The sequence below is a fragment of the Ceratotherium simum genome, chromosome 11, assembly GCF_057802395.1.
Source record: "Ceratotherium simum simum isolate JZ-2026a chromosome 11, ASM5780239v1, whole genome shotgun sequence".
NCBI classification, from domain to species: domain Eukaryota; kingdom Metazoa; phylum Chordata; class Mammalia; order Perissodactyla; family Rhinocerotidae; genus Ceratotherium; species Ceratotherium simum.
The window spans coordinates 62,573,405-62,589,477 of NC_141910.1; the positions used below are offsets into that span (position 1 = coordinate 62,573,405).

Sequence of the window (16,073 nt, forward strand, 5' to 3'; positions counted from 1 at the left end):
GTTGTGAAGACTTTTTTGGTGGTCCCATCAGAGAACTTCGGCCCCCAGGGCTGGGAATCTGTTAATACAATGAGCAGGGAGGGGAAGGGAGGAAGGCTAGGTTCAGAATCCAAAGTAATTTGGGGGTGTGGGTAGGGGTTGGGATGGTCTGGCTGGGTGCATGGGCACTAATTTGAGGGTGGTGTGCCTCTAGGAATTGATTGCAAGGCCTTTCTCCCGTTTTCTTTCTTTTTTTTTTTCTTAGGGAAATCGTGGGTATGGAGGAATTCGGTGTGTAGAACAGCAAGAGCAGATCCGGGCTTCGTCTTGGAGGGCATAGCCAAGTGGCCAAGGCCCCAAGGCCGAGAGAAGGGCAGAGGTTACCGCGTGTGGAGATCCCGGGCGCAGAAGGGGTCGCCGCGCGGGTGTGGGGACCAGTCCGGGTGACAGCGGGGGTGGGGATCCCCGCTCCGGGGCGGGGCGGCCGCAGCGGGCCGGGCTGGGGGCGGGCCGGGGCGGGGCGGGGCGGGGCTCCGGGGCCGTCTCGCAGGCTGCGGCGCCCGCGGGAGAGGCGTCCACGGCGGCGGCGGCTGGGGCAGCGGCGGACGGGCGGCCGAGCCGGGCGGCGGCGACGCGGGGTGAGCGCGGCGCGCGGCCGGGGGCGCGGCCGGGGGTCTTGGGGAAGCGGGCTCGGGAGGCGCCGGGCGAACCCTGCCATCTTTCCCAGCTCCCGACGCCCCTGCAGCCTTGGGGGAGGGAGGGAGGGAGGGAGAGCGGAGGACCCAGTCCTTTAGCCCGTCCCTTGCGATCGCGTCCAGATGTCCGTCTATGCTCCCCGTTGCCCCTTCTCCCCAGAGAGAGCAGCCACCTGATTGTGTTCCAGATCACCCCCCACCCCCCGCCCCTCAACCACTCAACCTCTCCCCGCGCCCAGACCCCCAGGTATCTTCAGCTCCAAGCCATTCTTCCAGGAGATCCCAACCCTCTCCTTCCCTGTTCCCACCATCAGAGGCCCTGGGGCCCCACCACTCTCTACAGCCCCAGAGACAGGGATGACTGCCATTCCCAGCTCCTGCACACCTGGACCCTTCTGCTGCCACCTGCTCCAGAGGTTCTTAGCCAGCCAGCAAGCTGCTCAGGCCTCCTCGCCATCACCCTCCCCAGAATCTCAGTCTAGAAACAGGGACTTTATGCACCTGAGCTTTGGGAACAATTTGACCCACTTCCCAAAAGCCTGGTCCCAAGCCAGCCACGCTATTTGGTGGAGACACCTGTCTTGCCTGCCAGCTGAAGGACTGAGAAGCCTCTGTCAAAATGGGCCAGCCGGTCTCTGGGTCCTCCTCCAAGCTGCCCTGACTTGCTGGCCAGTGTCCCCAGAGACTAGGCCAAGAGCTGTGTCATTGAAGACCTCCAAAGCTGTTTGCTGACTCCACTCTCAGATCCTCAGAATTCCCCCAGCCACTGTATTGGGAGTGCAGGGTCCAGCACTGATGGGGCCACTGTTCTGGGTCTGCTCTCCTCTGCCATACCCTTGTTTTCCCGCCTGCTCCCCAGGGAACCCAGAGCAGGGTAATGGGCTGGTATTCAGGGCCTTGGTCTGCCTCACAGCTCTGTGGCCCTCCTTCCTTACCCTGTAGGACACTTTCCCTCTCTTTGACCTGTCACCATCTCCTCTGGAGAGGGCCTGGGCCATCTGCACAGCTTTGAGTCCCCAGGGCACAGAAAGCTGGGCTGGGACTGTGAAGGGCTGGGACCTGTGCTGGGCCAGGACGAGGAGGGTGGCTGCTAGCCAGGTCAGGCTGGGCATCTCGGCCTGGGGGCCGGGGCTTTAGGGTGGGTCGTTGGCTTTCACTGAGCTGTTCCGAATGGGGTCCGAGGGCTTGCTTTGCTTGAAGAGAAGAGGCAGAGCAGGGCTGTTTTTCTTTCGTGCTTCTGACTGTCTTGTGTTGCTATGGTGACAGTTTTGCCTCTCTTCCTCCTTCTGACTCTTCTGGGAGCTGGTTTTTATTGGTCTGTTGTCCTGTCTTTTATGGATCTAATTTCTCCTTTCTACTTGCTCTGAGATAAACAGTCATAAACATGGGCGCTGGGCCCAGGCTGGGGGCTGGCAGAACTTCACCTCCTCCTGGCCCTGGGCTCCTGTGAGGCGAGAGGAGGAAGAGAGGTGGGAACAGACCTGCCCACTCTCCCTGCTGCCTCCAGCTCCAGGAAGGGGGCAGCAGCGTCACAGGTTCCCACACACGGGGTAGCATACTGCCTGGGGCTAAGAATAGACCCCAAGTGTGGCAGAGGAGCTCATTGGTGCTATTTGCTTTCATCTTCACACCAGCCCTGTGGGGTAGGGGCTGTCCCAACTTTGCACATGATGAAACTAAGCTCAGAGTGAGCTAGTTCCCTAAGGTCACCCTGATTAGCATATAGTCCATGCTCAGTTTTCTTGAATGAATGGAAAAGTGATGGAGCCGGCATGCAAACGCCCATCTCCCTGACTTTCCACCCTGTGGGCTTCCTGGTCCTGCTCGCAGAGGAACAGGAGAGCCCCTAAACCCTCGTTCCAGGAGGCTCATCGGAAGGCATTTCCCGTCTCCCTGCCGCTCGGGTGTGGAGTGCTGCTGGACTCCCAGGGAGGCGAGCTGCCAGGGAGCTGCCTGTCAGGTCTTTCATGCACCCTTGACCCCAACTGTTGGAGACCCAAGCTGAGAGGAGAGTGAAGCCACTTGTGACTTCCTGTTTTTACTCAGCACCAAGAAGCATTCAGTTTGCTTTTACTCTCAGGGCCGAGATGTAGCCGGATGAGTCAGGGGCACTGGGAACCAGCAGAGCCTCCGGAGTCAGCCCTGGGTGAGGAGTTCAGAGCTCACCAGGGCCGTAGGGTCACTGACTGTCAGCTGTCTGTGACACTCTCCAGAGAAGCTGTCTCCTCTCTTCCTTTTTATTTTTCCCTTCGTCGCACACCCTCTCCTCTCCCCTTTCTCCCTGCACATTGCTCATGCTATAGGCTTGTTCATAATAAGCTGAAAAAGCATCATGGTGACATGAAAAGACCAGAGAATCACTAGCCTCAAAGTCAGATGTTGGCCCTGGGGAAGTCAGTTCACTCATGTGGGCCTTGGTTTCAGTCTTCAAAATGGGGTTGACAGCATCTGTCCTACTGGCCACATCTGCTTGTTCTTGTAGGATGGAATGAAGTAGCTTATAGGGAGTGCTTTAAACAGTTGAAAGCCTGAAGGACCCATAATGTCCTCATCCTGCTGGGAGGTCTCAGTGTTAAAGAGACCCCTGAACCACTGCCCAGAGATTGGGAACTGACTTGGAATAATTAAGTTTTAAATTCTCAGGGACAGAAGAATTCTCTATTCATCTTGTCCAGCTTTGACGTTGAATCTGTTTCTTTATTTGTGCACCTTACATTTACTGAGTGTCTACTCTGTACCAAATGCAGCCTTGGGAACTGAGGATTACAAAAATGAACAGTATTCCTGTTTTCAAAGAATGTAGTTTGGTGGTAAAGACAGACATGGAAAGAGATCCTTATAATACAGGCAGACAGTGGTGTGATAACAGGGTGATGTGGGGCCCAGAGATGGCGACTTGACTAAGTCACCCATTAGGGTCAATTCAGGCAGCCTGTGCTTTGTGGCTGAAATACAGTTGTCCTACCACTGCGCACGTGGCAAGCCCTCGTGTGGCCCTCACAGAAGATGGGTGTAGAGCCCCTCACTCAGCTCTGGAGAGCAGGCACAGGAGAGAGGCATGTGCCTGAGGCATCCTGCCTTGCTTGCTGGGTTTGGACTTATCTACTTATGGTAGCATCTGGTTCTTATTTCATTTGGTCAAAATCCTTTCTCAGGGGCTGCGTGAATTACCTGACAAGGCACCATGGTGATCGCAGAGAAAGTGGATTTTGAAGTCAGACATGAGTTCAGACTCTAGTACTGCTATATCCTAGCTGTGGTATCCTGGAAGAGTATGTAACTTCTCTGAGCCTCAATTCTTGTATCTGTAGAATGGCAGTAATGATACTTGTCTTCTAAGAAGTAAATGATCTTATGTATTTATAGGGTCTGGCATGGCGCCCACCTCACAGTAGACTTGCTGTTATTTAGTTACATTGATTAGAAAAGAGTTCGCAGTTACTGGGCCTCTGGGTCCTCTTAGAACCATGGTGGGGAGCTCTTTGGACTGATTCTGGCCTTCGGAGGTCCATTCATTATCTGGGAATGTTAACAATTGCCCATGCTCAGGTTCCTCACACTGCTGGTTAGTCTTTGAGCTATCTCTCACCAGAGAAGCTATGTTCTGCGACACCACAACTCTGTGCAAGTCATCAACACATTTGTTGTCTCAAAGGTGTACAAATTTGAAATGGCCACAAACACCCTGAGTTTCAAAAACACGTTACCATCTGTGAGAATATTTTAATTTGTTGTAGTCCCACTTGTATATTTTTACTTTTGTAGCCTTTGCTCTTGGTGTCAAATCCAAAAATCATAGCGAAGACCGATGTCAAGGGGCTTGCCACCTATATTTTTCTTCTAGGAGTTTTATGGTTTCGGGTCTTACATTCAGGCTTTAATCCATTTTGAATTCCTTTTTGTGTATAGTCTAAGATAGTGCTCCACTGTCATTCTTTTGCATGTGGCTGTCCAGTTTTCCCAACACCATTTATTGAAGAGACTCTCCTTTCCCCACTGTGTATTCTTGGCTCCTTTGTCAGAGAATACTTTAAAATGAAAGCTTCATATTTTTTTATTCTGGACATGTTTAGCTTCCTTTTATTTTTTTTTAAGTTACCATATATATGTATATGCATTATGTCAAATCAAGACCACAACTCTGTGACATTAGTATTCTCGTCCCCTGTGTAGAGTTAAGGAAACTGAGAAAGGTGAGGTGGCTTGCACAGAGTCCAGCAGCTAGTAAATGGCAGGGCCAGAATTTAAAACTGGGCCCTGCTCACTCTTTGTGCCAGAGTACACAGTCTTGTCATTTCCTTGGCTGGCATTTCAGTGACCTAAAATAATTGTGTTTGGAGAAAGCGAGCAGATTTTACCAGGGGTGGAACTGGTCAGTGTTGTAATTCAGACTCATAGTAAATATTTAGAGACTTTATTAGGGTTTTGCTCTCAGCACAGCATTAACGAGGCTTTCTGCAGATGGCTGAGGCTTCACTCTAGAAGTGACGAATGGAAGAGGAGTTTGACATGTCTGAGTTAAGAGAAAATGTTTGATGATGCTAGAAGTAGCTTTCTTTGCACAAGGATGGGTTGCTGGTTTGTCATTGAAATAAACTGAACTGGTTTTATAACTGATTATATGAAAGGAAAGCATGACAATTGCATCCCAGGGATATAGGGACAGAAGCAACAAGGTCAGATAATGTGGGTGGACATTTCAAATGCAGGGGGGATTTGGATTCAGTCAGTATAACTCACATCTAGTTAGATGGAGATATTGACAAGAGATTATAGAATTGCTCACTAGCCTTTCTCAGTGAGTTTAGAAGCCTGATTTCCCTGGTTTAAGAACCCCATTGTCCCAGTGAATCCAAGTGCTGAAATTGGGCGCCATGTTTGCCAGCACTGTGCTTACCAGGTCCAGCTTAGCACTGCAGACAGATGTGTTTCTTTTTGCAATTATCTCAGGGCCTGAGTCTGGTGTCTGCTGATTTAATGACTTCACTTTCTAATAAAAATTCTGTATGGCATAGATAATTAGATCTTTAAAATGAAACTGGGGAAATGAAGTGCCCCTAAAGAGTTATAATTGCAGTTTTATGATGGATCAAGCATAAAAATGAGATCTTTCATTCATTCATTGATCAAATATGTATGGGGTGGGTTCTTGCCCTGTGCTGCACCAGGTAGGATCCAGTGATCAATATGGCATTGTCCCTGCCTGCAGGGAACTCTCACTCCCACGGGAGGCAGAGGAGGAAACAGGTGCCTGGGTGGAGCTTCGCTGGTGTCATACAGAGTGCAGTGTGCCAGGGGAAGAGGGAAATGTAATTGTTTCAACTCAGTGCAACACAGCCCATTTCCCTCCACATGGGTGTTGTCCGTGGAGCACCTGAATGATACCTGACATGTTGTAGGGAGAGAAGGCATGGAACAGAAAAGCACATGGCCTGGAAGACTAAGGCCCCGGGCTCTGCTCTTCACTGCCTGGGTGGGGAGGAGCACATCTCTGTACTTCAGTCTTACTATTGGTGAAATGGGAAGGTTGGATTTGATGACCTGAAAGGGCCCTTCCACCACAAGGGCTTCTAATAAGCCCTTGGGCTCCTTTCTCCAAGTGACAGGTGAAGAAGCAAAACCTGACAGCCTTAGTTAGCAGGGTTGCTGAGACAGAGCTGCAGATGGAAAGAGCCAAGTGTGTTTTCAAAAAATCCTCTCAAAGAGCAGAGAGACCTTGCTCTCCCTCCCAGAAAGGGAACCAAGGTTCTGATTGAGCATCCAGATAAATGATTGAAAGTCAAGGCTGATGACCAAAGGGAGGGACAGAAGGCACGCAGGAGCTCAGCAGAGGTGGGGAGGAGGGTCACTAGCTTATTCCTGTGTTTCAGGGTCTTCACTGACATGATGTGAAGGGCTTGACTTCCCAGATGCCTTGGTTACTGCAGTGTGCTCTTCTGTTTTAGGTAAATGTCCTTTTTTAAAAAAACAATCATTTGGTTTGATGATTTCCGGGTTTTAGAATAAATTAAAATACACAATCAGTTTAGGATCATGAGGAACAAAGACAAAAACACAGCTACCTTAAGGCACCATCAAATTCCCTCGTTCTCGTTGGCAGCCAAACGCAAGCCCTTCCAGTAGCAGCAGTGACGCCAGATTCCAGGCACCTAGAGGAGAGGGACAGCGAGCTGTGGTTAGGGGAGGGCAAAGGGAGAGACAGAGGAGACAGGGGTCTTCTACCCACGCTGCCCGCTCCCAAGCAGCCTGAGCTTTGGCAGGTTATCTCATCTCTCCGAGTCTTGTGTTCCTCTTGGTAAAATGCGGGCACCAGCACCTTCTGAGCAATATAGGGTATCGTTGGCAGGAATAATGAGCATTTAATGTCCACTTTGAGCAATCTCGCAAAGAGATTTTGAAATAGATACTATCCCCAGTCTATGGATGGGGAAACTGAAGTCCCCCCATGAAGTTAAGGAACTTGCATGACATCACCTCATTAGGAAGGTGGCATGCCTGGCATCTGTGTGCGTTCAGAGCCTGGTCTCTGTCCACCATCCACACCAGAAATGAGAGCCGTGCACATGTCAGGAGTGTGGCATTAATAAGCATGTGTCTTAGGTGGAATACTCATCTCAAAGAGTTAGTAAATTCAAGCTGGCCAAAGATGTCTCCATACCTTGAAACTGAAAGAAATAAAATAAAATGTAGCTGTGTTTTAAGTGCTTCCCTGTGACCGGTGTCTCTGTGTTGGACTGATGTCCTTCGAGAGCGGCCGTTGCTCAGCTCACTGCATCAGAGAACCCAGCCGGCAGTCGTGAGCTGAGCCTTTGGTGTGCGCAGCATCTGGCCTTCCTGAGCGGTGGAGCCCACCCAGTCGAGGCAGGATGTGTATAACTTATTTTTCAGACCCCTCCCTGGGACAGCTTGAGGTCATGGGAACACAAGAGAACTATGGTCTTGGCTTCCAGAATGACAGACTCACATGCTGTCAAACCTGGAAGAACACCTTTAGTCTAACTGCTATTTTACAGAAACTGAGGTCAAGAGAAAGATTGCAAGAGAGAAACCAAGTTCAGAGGCTTTTCCAAGGCTGGGACAAGAATTCAGCCTTGCAAAACCTGCAACTGGACTAAAACTCTTTGAAATCCAGAGATTTCAAAGTGTGCCTAGAAGTTCTCTGAGAACATCCCAGGGCTACAGGGTGGGCGTGCACAGACCTGGGTTGGAATCCTGGCTCTTCCTTTGGGCAAATTCCTTAGGCTCGCTAAGTTTTCTAATTTGCAAACTGAAGTTCGTAATATTTGTGGCTCAAGAATATTGCAAAGAATAAATGAGTTAAACATATGTCAGTCACCCTTTTTGCCTGATTTTTGAAGAAAATGTGATTGAAAAATTTCTGCTACTTCCTTTAGGCTCCTCTTTACTTGTTTTGGGTGGAAAATGACTTGGGACTTCTCTCTCTGACAGACACATTCCTGAACTGCCCTGACAAAGGCTCCAAATCCATTCCTTGGGACTCATATTTCTAGCTCGAAAGCCTTCATTTTATACTTGAAATGAACCTGGCAATGTTGTTTACTGGACTGTAACAAGGATAATGATTCCAGTCAGCATCCAGCATTACACATACTATAGAATCCATCTCCCACCCTACATCTTTTTCTTATTTTGTAAATGTGTGTTTTGTTTTGTTTTGTTTTTTTCTGGAGTGTCGAAGTTTCAGATCTAGGCCCTTGAGTACCTTCGGGAATAATAGAGTCATAAACTATTTTCTGACATTCCCTTATTTACAAGTCCAAAATCCAAAATGCTCTGAAAATGTAAAGTTTTTTTCATAACTTAGGAGGCAAAAGCTGGCCTGATCATACATGAGACTATTTATGGTTTTCATTTATCCCTCTCAGAATGAATAAGTTTTCGCTGGAAAGATGAGTGCCCCAGACCCTGCTGGGGGTATACATAACATGGTATGTGTACTTGATTATCTTTCTGAAATTGGAAAAACTCTGAATTTCGAAGCACATCGGAGGAAAGAGTTTCAAAGAAGGATTTGTGGACCTCTCTTTCTAAAAACCCAAAGGCACTCACATCGTCCCTGGGGTTGGGGGTTGGGAAGACATGGGTGGGGCCCTCCCTCGAGTATCCTAGCTCTGGATACCAGATGGTCTGGTGACATGGTTCATCTTGTGCTCATCAAAAGCCTTAATGGTCAATTTAAATAATAGGAAATGAATTAAATGACCATGATTGGCACAAAAATAAAACAACAACAACATCTTTTTTTGTGTGTGTGAGGAAGATCAGCTCTGAGCTAACATCCATGCTAATCCTCCTCTTTTTGCTGAGGAAGACTGGCCCTGGGCTAACATCGGTACCCATCTTCCTCTACGTTATATGGGACGCCGCCGCAGCATGGCTTAGCACGCGGTGCATCGGTGCACTCCTGGGATCCGAACTGGGGCCGCCAGCAGCGGAGCGCGCGCACTTAACCACTACGCCACGGGGCTGGCCCCGCAACAACATCTTTTTCAAGCATTGTTTAAAGCATCCAAAGTTTCATTGGGACGAAGTAAATTTTTAAAAACTTTCTTAGAACTAAAAATAAGCTGGGAATTTTTGATCTAGTGTGGCTTATAACCAAGTTTAATCATTGGCCTTTGGGGGGAAGGGAGAAGGGAATTTTTAAATCCTACTCATCATTTTAGCCTTATGAGGAGGAAGCGGGGCTTGAAGAGTGAGCATGGGGAAGTGAAAAGCCCCGAGCAGAGCGTGAGAAGGTCTTGGTTCTTATCTTGGGTCTGTTTTTGACTTGTTGGGTGAGCTTGGGCGTGTCGCTTCCCTTCTCTGGGCCCTAAAAACTCAGTTCCTGAGTAAATGAATTCTTTCTTTCTCTCTCTCTCAGATGCTAGGAGTAGAGGCCAGGGTGTTACAAGAGAGTGAAAAGTGCTAAGCAGCCTGCCTGGCTGCATTCCTGTAGTTTCCCTCCAGCCTCCAGGCAGACTGGAGGGATGTGGGAAGCCTTTCATGAGCTCTGCCTTGGTTTCCTCCTGGCCATTCCTTTCCTTCTCTCACAACACTGATCTTCTGATGCTGTAGGCTGGTTTGTGTCTCATTCATTTTGGGCCCAGCACCTCCACTGATGCCCAGTGAGGGCTTAGTAAATGCTTATCCAAGCATCGTAGGTGACCATTGTCCTGTTGTGATGGCCATTGCCAGTGGCTGCTCTGCATTATTGGGACTATAGCTAAGGCCACGCCAGGCATTGTTAAGGGAGCGTCAGGAAGAAGAGTGAAAGTTCCCTACTGCAGAGCATGGGACCAGTGCAAGATCTGCCCAAGGAAAGGAAATAGGTCCTTGTTATGGCCTGTCTCTGTGGGCTAGGTATTGAAATATAAAACTTTTAGGTAAAGAGGAGTGGGGACCAACCTACTTCTCTCTCCCTCTCTCATTCTGTCTTTATTTCTTGTCTTTTGAGTTTATGCTTAATGTATCATAATTCTGACTTTTGCCAGGTTGAAAGTTTAACATTTTCTCTAGAATCTAAACAGTGAGTGGCTCTGCCTCTCTCTGAGCACTAGCTCTGCTCACTGAGGAGACTCTCAATTAGCAGTAACTCTTGATAGGAACCAGGAGCCTGACCATGGACAGGGGGTTTCCATGATGGAGAAGTGACCTTGAAGTTTGGGATCCTGAGGCCTTCGGTTTGCATGGACTGTGGAGCCACTTGGGAGTTGTAAATATGGTTGACGTCAGGCACACTGAGCTGAGGATACCTGTAGGGATGGCTGGTCCTTATAAATTAGAGAGCCCGGACTCAGGTGTGTTTGTGTGTTGTGAGTGGGTGTTTGTGAGTCTGAGGGTGTAGCTGGTACATGGGTGTGTGAGTGTGTGAATGTGTAAGTGTGTGCATGGTATGCGAGTGTGGGTATATGTGTGGTACATGAGTATGTAAACGTGTAGGGGTGTGTGTGTGTGAGGAGCCATGTCTGAGTGCATATGCACGTGTGTTTTGGGGGTCCTTTTGGATCCTGGGACTTGCTGCCAAGGCCAGGGCTCTGCCGGGCGCCCCCTGGACAAGCCTCTACCTCAGCCTGTCCCCTGGCCTCTGTGTGGCTCACAAATGGAACTGACCACAGAGGTGCTCCCGCAGGGCTGAGGGACCTTTTGTCTTTCAGGGACCGATAACCACCGAGAAAGACAATTCTGAGGGAATTGGCAGGAAGCAACTAAATAATGTTTTCTTAGGGAGAAATATCTAATTCTTCTGCTTCAGAAACACAGAACCCTCTCAAATCTTATTCTTTACATGTTTGTAAAGACTCCAACCATTTGAGCATACTACTTTAAAAATAAAAATAAATGAAAGAAAAACCTAAAACAGGTTTTAAAAAATAAAGGACTAGGAATATATTTAGTTTGATTTAATAGTTGGTTGGGGGAAGGTAGGAAAAGATGATGAAGGAGCAAAGAAAGGGAAAGAGAAAGAGAAACACGGAGGAGAAACCGCTGTAGCTGCCTTCGCCTGATGGAACGTGGCTTGCTCTAGTCTCCTTGTTGAAGCCAGCAGAGTCAGGAGACTGGAGGTGAGGGAGGAGAAGGAACAGAAGGAGAGGGTTAGGGATCCTTGCACACTGTTGCTTACTAAGCTTCTGAGGAGCGGAAAGACCTCTCAGGGTGTGGAGAGAGCACAGCCCAGAAGTCCCCTGGGAATTGAGGTTGGCCACTGACTCAGCTAACCTTCTGTGACTCTTTCCCTCTCTGAACCCTGTTCCTTCATCTCTGAAGTCTAAAGCAATTCCTGGGTTGATGAGGGAAGCCTGGCCCCAGACTCCAGGCCCAAGGCTCTGTGGAGAGGGAGAGGATTGCCTGGCTCTGGCCTGCAGTTGCTGTGGCTGAGAGCCCTCTTCCCCGTGGGTCCACAGTGGGGGTTTCCTCCTCATGACTGGGGGCGAGTGTGTAAACTCGTGCTGGTGTGGATGAAGTGCTATGGGCATGTCCCCTGTTTTTTCCTCCCTTAAACCACTTGTGTCTCAAGGCTCCATCCCTCCTTCCCTTTCACACTGTCCACTCGGTAACCTGCTGGTAAGTTTGTGGGTTGTGCAAATTTTTCTGTTCAACCTCAAATTCAGGAAATAATTTGAGTAGCTCATAAAAACTAAAATAGCTACAGTGTGCTTGCTATTTTGTGGTATATGCACGTGGATTATTTTTCTACCTAGTTATTTACAGATTACCCAGTACTGACATGACCCCTAATTTTCCAAATTTTCAGTGATGTTAATACAATGAATTATGCTCTTCAACATGCATTTAGTACCTATTAATTCTATTTTGCTAGTCTATTTGTATATGTTTCTCACCCTACAGACAACTTTGCAAGGTAGATATATTTCTCTTTTGAAGATAAAGACACTGAAGCTAAGAAAGTTTTAAAAACTTGTTTTAAGACGTGGGATTGAAAATGGGGCACCAGGAGTTTGGTTCGAGTCCACCTGGCTCTCAAAATCCCTCACTTTCCCATACCACATAGTTCACGCTGCCTCCAGGCCACAGTCTTATTTTTTTAGGGAAATAAAATCTTTTTTCCTGTCATGACTCTACTTAAGCCTCAGAAAATACAATCATAGCTGGAGTTCTTTGCCTTTTTCCAGAATGGAGTCCCATGGCTCTCCCTACCTTAATGTAAATTTCATGCAAATAATGTATTTCCATATAACAAACTTTTACCGTGTGCTTGCAAAGCGTCAGACACTGTTCTAGAAGCTTTCACATGTCATTTAATGGGAGAAGATGTTGTGGACTTCATTTTGTAGACAGCAAAACTAAGACTCAAAGAGATACAATTATTTACCCAAAGGCAGATAACATGAAAGGTTGTGGCTTGCTTTGTGAGTTAACAATACAGAGTATAGTTCTGTAGCGTGCTTGAGATTTTGCCCTTGGCTTAGAACCTAAACATGCCGTGTTGACCCATGAGATCAAGTCTTGCAGACCCACCCAGCTCTCACTTTCATCGTGCCTGGCTTCCTCAGTCTCTGTCTGCTGAGGTCAGAACTTGGTCTAGTGGTTGTGGAGAAGGGCACGGTTCCTCTTGTCTTTTTCCATCTTGCATCAGCTGCACCATCCTTGGTGCATTTTAGCTGGCCCAGACTCCTACTTTAGTTTCATAGCTCATCACAGACTTGCCAGTATTATGCACTTGCTTCATATTACAGAAAAGAAAACAGTAATGTGATTTACCCTAGATCATACGTGAGCATTCTCTTTCCAAAATGCTCTTTCTTTAGCCAAACAGATCCTTTGAGATTCACTTCTGATGTTACTTCTGCTGGAAACCTCCCCAACTCCCCACCAAATTCATCCATCCATCCATACCTCCATCCCTCCTCCATCCACTTATTCAACAAATATTTATTGAGCACCTGCAGTGAGTCAGGCCATTCTCCCCTGGGTCAGTTTGGAGATTCAGCAGTGAACCAAAGAGACAAAACTCCTTGTTCCCATGGAGCTTATAGTCTACTGGGGAAAGATGGACCATAAACACATAAAATGTCTATTATGTTCCATGGTTTTGTGTTCCATGAAGAAAAATGAAGCATAGATGAGTGGACAGAGTGAGGGGTGGGGAGGGGGAATTTGGGGGAAAGCGATGCTATTTTAAGTTGGGTGGTCAGGGAAGGCCTCACGAGAAGGTGGTGATGAGGGAGGTTCTGCAGGGAGTGATGGAAGGAACCATGTAGCTAGCTAGGGAGAATGTACTCTGGGCAGAGTCAGCAATTGCAAAACCTTGGGTGGGGTGTGTCTGGCCCATTGAAGGAACAACAAGGAGGCGAGGAGCTGTAGCAGAGTGGACAAGTGGATGGTAGCAGGGGGTGAGTCCGGGAGACAGACGAGAGCCAGGCTTCGATTGCAGTGCCCTCCCCACTCCCTCTGACTGAGAACCTTCACTGTATTTTTACTGTCTCCTTTGTCTCTGGTTTGTCCCCACACCGGCCTGGGCATCCTGGAGGGAAGGCGCACTTACCCTTAGTGTTACATCCCTAGCACCTCGCTCCAGACTGGGGTAGAGGGAGAATGCAGCATTTATGATAACCCTGCGCCCTCTTTTCTTATTTTTTTAAGGCCAAGAGTTCTAATGAACCATTATTCCTGATTGTTTGAGAAAAATGGGAATTTTGAAGGAATGTCGGCTCTAAACTCCAATTAGCCAATTCCTTTTTGGACAACCATCAAATGGATGGAATTGCTAGAGACGGAATAAGGTGCCAGGAAGAAGCTGGAAGTGAAAGTTGTGGAGAGGGGAGTGTTAACTGGAGTCAGGAGGAAGAAGGCTTCACCAGAAATCCCCAGGGATTAGCAGGACTGTGCGGATCCCTGCTGGGGACGGGTGTTTACAAAGAGTAACCACAGGCTGGAACAAGGAGGCTCTCGAGAAACCCTCAAAGCGTGTCAGGAGTCCAGCCAGGACTTTCCACTCACCACTTTGCTGACTCAGAGGGTAGCTGGGGGGGTGGGCCCGGGGACCTGGAAGGCCTTGTCTCTGGAGACTTTTCCAGAAAGAAAAGAGCATTCTCCCTGGTGGGGAGTTTCCTTTGTAGAGCTGAACACTGGTCTCTGAGAGGCTTGGGCTTCTTCTGAGGCAGGGAGAGAACCTAGGAAATGTAGATCTGTTAAAGCAAGGGGAGAGAAGAAGGCTGAGCAGAAGCATTCAGCCTGTGGTGACATGCCAGGGTCAGGGACCTCCCATGGCTGTCAGCTCCCACCTTCATATCCCCTCCCAATCTGAATCCTGCATCCTCAGAACAAAAGGAGACTTACAGCAACTTGTCCTAACTCATAGCCATTGGTACAAGTAGCTCAGGAGGGTCGGAGCATGGGGGGAGGCTGTGGCATTCGTGGAAATTGAAGCTGGAGGACATCCTGACGTCTGTGGGAAGCCGTTAAGGAATTTCAACAAGGCAGTGATGAAATTGGATTTTCACCAGCCGTATGTGTGTCAAAGTGTGTATGACATAGTTATAAAACTGTGGAGTGCTCATTAATGAGAGTTGGGGAGGGGAGTAATTCCTTTTCAGCTGTTGTTTCAGGTGCTGGGTTTGTTTAAAAATAATAGAAGAGGAAAGAAAAGTTTTCTCTTGTAATTATTCAACAACTTTGTTTGAGAACCCACTGTGTGCAGACACAGTGCTAGGTGCTTGCGTAGATACAACAGATCAACACAGTCCTCGAGGAGACTGCATTCCACAGGGCCTGGCTAGATGGACTGTACTTCAGAGCACTTGGATTGAGATGATGAATATTCTGGCTTCAGATGCATGTTGTAAATGTTTAAAGATGGGGAAATAAAAATTCACAGTACCTGATATGAAAAGAATGGAGAGTGACTTCTACACCTGCCAACGATCTGCTTAAAGCAAGTCACAGCCTTTCCGGAAGGGCCTTCGTCTCCTCACCCACCTGTGGAGTTGATCTTCTGTCCTCCATCCCCTCGGGGATGTTATGAACACCACAAGCTTTGAAAACAAGTGAAAAGCTCTGTACAAATTGCAGGGTGTTACTAGCATGCCTATGAGGGACCTCTGTTGGCAATGTGGGACCTGGTGAGAGGTGTGGATGAAATCGAACATTTGCTCACAGCTCCATTTGTATCAGCTTTGCTTCTCCTGGTATGTCTCTGGCTGCCTGTTTGGGCTTGCTTCCAGCTTTCAGAACCGCTTTTCCTGATTTTATGTTAGTGTCTGGTTTCTGCAATTCAGTGCAATGCTTTAAAAATGTACACATGTGTATGTTTATCTAAACGCTATGGGGCCGATTGTTTTTTTGGTTGATATTATACCAATGGAAGAAAAATGCCAGGATTGTTGCTCAGGATATGAAAAGCCTCGGGTGCTGAATGAAAACAGCCTCTGTGGGTAAATGGGGGAGGGAGGTGTCGGAAGTCAGCCGAGTTCGGGTCCGAGTAGGAAACCAGCGGTGTGAATCGTTGTGAAAGGCAACGTGCAGCCCCCTCAAAAATAACTTTTGAAAACTGAGCTCTCTGGTGAAAAGATCAGCGGCTGCTCAGCCTTCCATATATGTCAGCAAGCCGGGACAGAGAGCGCAGAGCCGGCCCGAAATGTGTCTAAATAAATGATTAAGGTGACTCACTCACTCCCGTTGAAAGGAGCTTTTTTAAAAAGTGAAAGTAAGAGAGAAAGAGAACAAAGCAAAGACAAAGAACAATAGGGCTCGAATTTAAAACAATAGAAACAAGAAAATTGAATTAGTCACTCATGTCAGATCCTGTGAGCCTCTGTCCTGAATTACTACCTCCCTGCCTGGGTTTTAAGGTCAGGGTCTCTTTATGTTTGAATTTCCTGGTGAAATAACACACCATTCCCAGCGCCGGATCCAGGCGGGTGATGGGCACTCCGGGGA

At 48.1% G+C, this 16,073-nt stretch overlaps 1 protein-coding gene across 3 annotated transcripts in view; it reads left to right on the forward strand.

Annotated features, from left to right (window-relative positions):
- The first annotated feature begins 571 nt into the window (after positions 1–571).
- The window catches only part of CYRIA (CYFIP related Rac1 interactor A), a 104,686-nt gene continuing 89,184 nt past the window's right edge, over positions 572–16,073 (forward strand). For 2 of the 3 annotated variants that reach the window (XM_087437121.1, XM_087437123.1), the window contains exon 1: positions 573–617. The gene's annotated coding sequence lies outside the window, so the exon portion shown is untranslated. Of the gene's footprint in view, positions 618–16,073 lie in introns of all 3 variants that reach the window. The other variant, XM_087437122.1, reaches the window with a different exon arrangement.